This window comes from Lolium perenne, chromosome 5 (assembly GCF_019359855.2).
Source record: "Lolium perenne isolate Kyuss_39 chromosome 5, Kyuss_2.0, whole genome shotgun sequence".
NCBI classification, from domain to species: Eukaryota; Viridiplantae; Streptophyta; class Magnoliopsida; order Poales; family Poaceae; genus Lolium; species Lolium perenne.
Window position 1 is genome coordinate 238,517,803 of NC_067248.2, and position 6,000 is coordinate 238,523,802.

Genomic DNA, 6,000 nt, shown 5'->3' on the forward strand with positions numbered 1-6,000 from the left:
TTTATCGGCTTTGTTTCTATCTACTTGGTAAATTTGTCGACAACGACGAGCATATACTCGTATCCTCCTGGCGAGGCTTTGTGAAATTTTCCCACCATATCGAGACCCCACTGAGCAAAGGGCCAAGACAACGGTATTGGCATCAACTCTGCTACCGGAGAATGAGGTTTTGTGGCAAATCTCTGGCACGCGTCGCAAGTTCGAACTATCTCCTTCGCATCTTCGATTGCTGTCAACCAATAAAATCCTGCTCTGAAAACCTTGGCTGCTATAGCTCGACTTCTTGCGTGATGACCACATATTCCTTCATGTACATCTTTCAGAATTAGCCTTCCTTCTTCGGGTGTGACGCACCTTTGTAACACTCCCGAAATACTTCACTTGTACAACTCCCCTTTGACCACAGTAAAGGCTTTAGATCGTCTAATAACTCGCCTTGCTTCAACTGGATCGTCGGGTATTTCTTTCCTTAGGATGTATGATATGTACGCTTGCATCCATGGAATTTGCACCATCATCACTAGGTCTTGTTCCTCTTCTTCTTCTAGTGCTTCTTTTGTAGCCCCCGAGGGTTTCTCATCCTTCTGTTTCTTCTGTGATTCCTTCGGCTTTGCAGATCTCTCGGCTATCTCTTCCCAGAACACGCCTAGTGGAATCGCGAGACACTGCGACCCAATGTTTGCAAGAACATCGGCTTCATCATTGCTCAGCCTGCTGATGTGATTTACTTCGCATCCATCAAAGAGCTTCTCTAGCTCGTTGTACACTTCTTTGTATGCTACCATACTATCATTGACTGCATCACATTGGTTCATGACTTGCTGAGCCACCAATTGTGAGTCGCCGAAGATTTTTAGTCAAGTTGCACCACACGCCTTCGCCATCTTCATCCCGTGTATGAGAGCTTCGTATTCTGCCTCATTATTAGATGCGTTTGGGAATGTCATCCGTAAGACATATTTTAATTTGTCGCCTTCAGGTGATATTAGTATCACGCCTGCTCCAGCTCCCTCTAATCTCTGGGACCCATCGAAATTCATAGTCCAGGTTCTCGATAAATCCGGGGGTCCCGTATTTTGTAGCTCCATCCACTCTGCGATGAAGTCTGGCAAGATTTGCGACTTCATTGCTTTTCTTTTTTCATACGTGATGTCCCGAGGAGAAAGCTCTATTCCCCAAAGGGTGACACGACCCGTAGCCTCTGGATTGTTTAGTATATTGGATAAAGGCGCCTCGTTGACCACTATTATCGGGTGCGCCGAAAAATAGTGCCACAATTTTCTTGCGGTCGTAAACACTCCATATGCTAGCTTCTGGTACTGCGGATACCGCTGTTTTGAAGGCGATAAAACTTCACTGATGAAATATACCGGCCTCTGTACTCCATGGAGTTTTCCTTCCTCTTCTCTTTCGACTACAGGTGCTGTGCTGACCACCTGAGGCGTGGCTGCAATGTATAACAAGAGGGGTTCCTTCTCCTTAGGCGCCACCAAGATTGGTGGTGTCGAAATTGTGCGCTTGAGATCCTCGAAAGCTCTATCTGCCTCTTCGTTCCATTGAAACTTCTCTCCTTGTTTGATCAGGGCGTAGAACGGCAACGCCTTTTCTCCCAGTCTGGCGACGAATCTGCTTAAAGCTGCGTCTCGCCCAATTAGCTGTTGTACTTATTTCAACTTTGTTGGCTTTCTCATTGTTACGATAGCTTGAATTTTTTCTGGGTTGGCCTCGATCCCTCTTGCTGAGACTAGGAAAACGAGAAGTTCTCCCGCAGGGACGCCGAAAGAGCACTTCGTCGGGTTCAGCTTGAGGCAGAACTTGTCAAGATTGTCGAAGGTTTCTTTTAAATCCTCGATCAATGTTGTCCCCTTTTTTTGATGTTATGACGACATCATCAATGCACACTTGTACGTTTTTTCCAATCTGTGTTGCCAAGCATTTCTGCATCATCCGCTGATATGTTGCTCCCGCGTTTTTCAGACCAAAAGGCATTGTTTTGTAACAAAACACGCCGTAAGGTGTAATGAACGCTGTCTTGACCTCATCCCCTTCTTTTAATCTGATCTGGTTATAACCAGAATATGCGTCTAGAAAAGAAAGACGTTCACATCCTGCCGTGGAGTCGATGATCTGGTCGATCCTTGGGAGGGGGAAGTGATCCTTTGGACAATGTTTATTGAGAACCGTAAAGTCGACACACATGCGAAGGAATTTCGTGTTTTTCTTCGGGACCAGCACTGGGTTAGCTACCCACGTGGCCTCTGTGTGCAGCTCTTTAATAAAACCAGCTTCTCTGAGTCGATCAATCTCTGACAGCATAGCTTTGCGCTTTGGTTCCGAAAAACGCCGCAAAGGTTGTTTAATTGATCTCGCTATTGGATCCAAGTTTAGGTGGTGCTCGGCAAGTTCCCTGGGTACTCCTGGCATGTCAGCTGGACACCATGCGAAGATTTTCCAGTGCTCACGGAGGAACTCGACGAGCGCGCTTTCCTATGCGAGGTCCATGTCTGTTGCGATGGACGTTGTTTTCTTTGGTTCTGTCGGGTGAATCTGCACCTTCTTGGAATCTTTGGTAGTGTTAAAGGTTGGCTCCCTGAGAGGCCTCCCTACATCTGGCAACACATCATAATCAGTTGTGAGCCTTGACGTCATGTATTCTGCTTGCATCCCGAAAGTTTCTGACAGTCGATGAAAATCTTTGTCGCATTTATCGGCTAACGCAAAACTTCCTTTGACTGTAATTGGTCCTTTAGATCCAGGTAACCTCCACAACAGGTACGTGTAGTGTGGTACCGCCATAAACCTGGCATACGCTGGTCGTCCCAACAAGGCGTGATACTGCGAAAGGAAATCCACGACTTCAAACTCCATCTTTTCTGTTCTGTAATTTTCTCGGGTCTCAAACTGAACGTCGAGATTGATCTTCCCCAACGGATAACTTGGCTTCTCTGGCGTGATACCATGGAAACGTGTGTCAGTTGGTTTCAGATTTGCTAGGGATATGTTCACCTTCCTTAGTGTATCTGCGTACATAAGGTTTAAACTGCTGCCTCCATCTATGAATACTCTAGATACGTTGAACCCTGCGATCACTGTTGGTAAAATAAGTGCTGACTGCCCTGGTCGAGGAACTTGCTGCGGGTGATCCGCTATTGTGAAGCCAATATCCTGTCCCGACCAATTTAAGTACTCAATCGTTGGTGGAGGCATCTTCTCTGCCATGAACACTTGTCGCGAGATTACTTTATGAGCTCTATTGGACAGCCTACCCTTCTGAATCATCGAGACCACACCGTTGGAGTTGGGATCGAAATATGGAGGTGGGTGTGGTGCTGCCGTTATTCTGAGCTGGTGCCGATTTTCGTCCGTAATTGCGGGAGGACGTGGCAAGTGGATCTCACTCCTGGGCCCTTGGGGATTTCTATTTGTTGCTTGAGCATTGGCTTGCCCCGCAAATCTCAACATTGCTTGAAAATTTCGACAGTCCTTCTGCAGATGTCCTGACTGTCTCTTCCCATTACTGTCGAGATAAAAATGCATCTGACACGGCCCGTTCATCATATCCTCGGGAGACACGAAAGGTCTCTGGAACCTTGGTCCACTATTTTGCCTGTTATTTCGGGAGTTATTGATACGTCTCCAACGTATCGATAATTTCTTATATTCCATGCTCCTTTATTGATGATATACACATGTTTTATACATACTTTATGTCATATTTATGCATTTTCTGGCACTAACCTATTAACGAGATGCCGAAGAGCCAGTTGCTGTTTTCTGATGTTTTTGGTTTCAGAAATCCTAGTAAGGAAATATTCTCGGAATTGGACGAAATCAACGCCCAGGGTCTTATTTTTCCACGAAGCTTCCAGAAGTCTGAAAGGGAAACGAAGTGGGGCGACGAGGCGACGCCACAGCAGGGCGGCGCAGCCAGGGCTTGGGCCACGCGGCCCTAGCGTGTGGGCCCCTCGCGTCGCCCCTAAACCTACCCTTCCGCCTATAAAAAGCATTCGTCGATAATAACTCCAGTACCGAGAGCCACAATACGGAAAACCTTCCAGAGACGCCGCCGCCGCCAATCCCATCTCGGGGGATTCAGGAGATCGCCTCCGGCACCCTGCCGGAGAGGGGAATCATCTCCCGGAGGACTCTTCACCGCCATGGTCGCCTCCGGAGTGATGTGTGAGTAGTTCACCCCTGGACTATGGGTCCATAGCAGTAGCTAGATGGTTGTCTTCTCCTCATTGTGCTATCATTGTTGGATCTTGTGAGCTGCCTAACATGATCAAGATCATCTATTTGTAATGCTACATGTTGCGTTTGTTGGGATCCGATGAATATTGAATGCTATGTTATGTTGATAGTCAATCTATTATCTATGTGTTGTTTATGATCTTGCATGCTCTCCGTTATTAGTAGAGGCTCTGGCCAAGTCGTTACTTGTAACTCCAAGAGGGAGTATTTATGCTCGATAGTGGGTTCATGCCTCCATTAAATCTGGGACAGTGACAGAAAGTTCTAAGGTTGTGGATGTGTTGTTGCCACTAGGGATAAAACATCAATGCTATGTCTAAGGATATTTGTGTTGATTACATTACGCACCATACTTAATGCAATTGTCTGTTGTTTGCAACTTAATACTGGAAGGGGTGCGGACGCTAACCCAAAGGTGGACTTTTTAGGCATAGATGCATGCTGGATAGCGGTCTATGTACTTTGTCATAATGCCCAATTGAATTTCACACTACTCATCATAATATGTATGTGCATTGTCATGCCATCTTTATTTGTCAATTGCCCAACTGTAATTTGTTCACCCAACATGCTATTTATCTTACGGAGAGACACCACTAGTGAACTGTGGATCCCGGTCTATTCTTTACATCGAATACAACCTACTGCAATACTCGTTCTACTGTTCTTTGCAAACATCATCATCCACACTATACATCTAATCCTTTGTTACAGCAAGCCGGTGAGATTGACAACCTCACTGTCACGTTGGGGCAAAGTAATTTGGTCGTGTTGTGCAGGTTCCATGTTGGCGCCAGAATCCCTGGTGTTGCGCCGCACTACACTCCGCCACGATCAACCTTCAACGTGCTTCTTGGCTCCTACTGGTTCGATAAACCTTGGATTCTTACTGAGGGAAAACTTGCTGCTGTACGCATCACACCTTCCTCTTGGGGTTCCCAACGGACGCGTGCTGTACGCGTACCAGTCATCTCTATTGTCGCCTCGCTGCTCGCTACTCCTTTGATATTCATCTCTATTGCTTCCTCCAGTATTTCCTCGGAAACCAGCCGATATTTGGCCAGGAGCATCAGAACTCGAGAACTTCCGAGGAAATCGTCGTCTATTTTGAAAATTTCGACTGCGGTCCTCTTCAGGCGACCTGTGCCGCTTATTGTGAACAGCACCCTCTCCATCTACCCACCTGTTTGCTATCTCCATCAATGCTGATACTTTCCTTGGGTTGGTTCTCCCCAAGTCTTCGACAAAGTCTCCTCGTCGAATTCCTGCTACGAACGCATCTATCGCTCTCTCGTCAGATATGTTCTCTGCCGAATTTTTAATGATGTTCCACCTTTGGATGTACTTTCTCATTGATTTATCATGCTTTTGTCGACACGATCTCAACTCTTCTAGTGATGCGGGTTTTTTGCAGGTGGATCGGAAATTGTTGACGAACACGTCCTCAAAACTGTCCCAGCTGTCGATGGAACCTGGTGGAAGCTTCTTTATCCAAGATCGCGCGGCTCCGCACAGATGTACTTGAATGCTCTGCATGGCTGTTGCTCTTGTTCCTCCTATCAGCTTCACCGTCTCGAGATAATCAACTAGCCAATCCTATGGATCTTGCAGGCCGTCGATTTTTTTGAAATTATCGGGTAATTTAAACCCTGAAGGAACTCGAGTTTTCCGGACCCTCCTTGTAAAGCACGGCAGCCCACACATATCCTCGTCATCTATCTCTGGGGAATGCCGATGTTCTCTTCTATT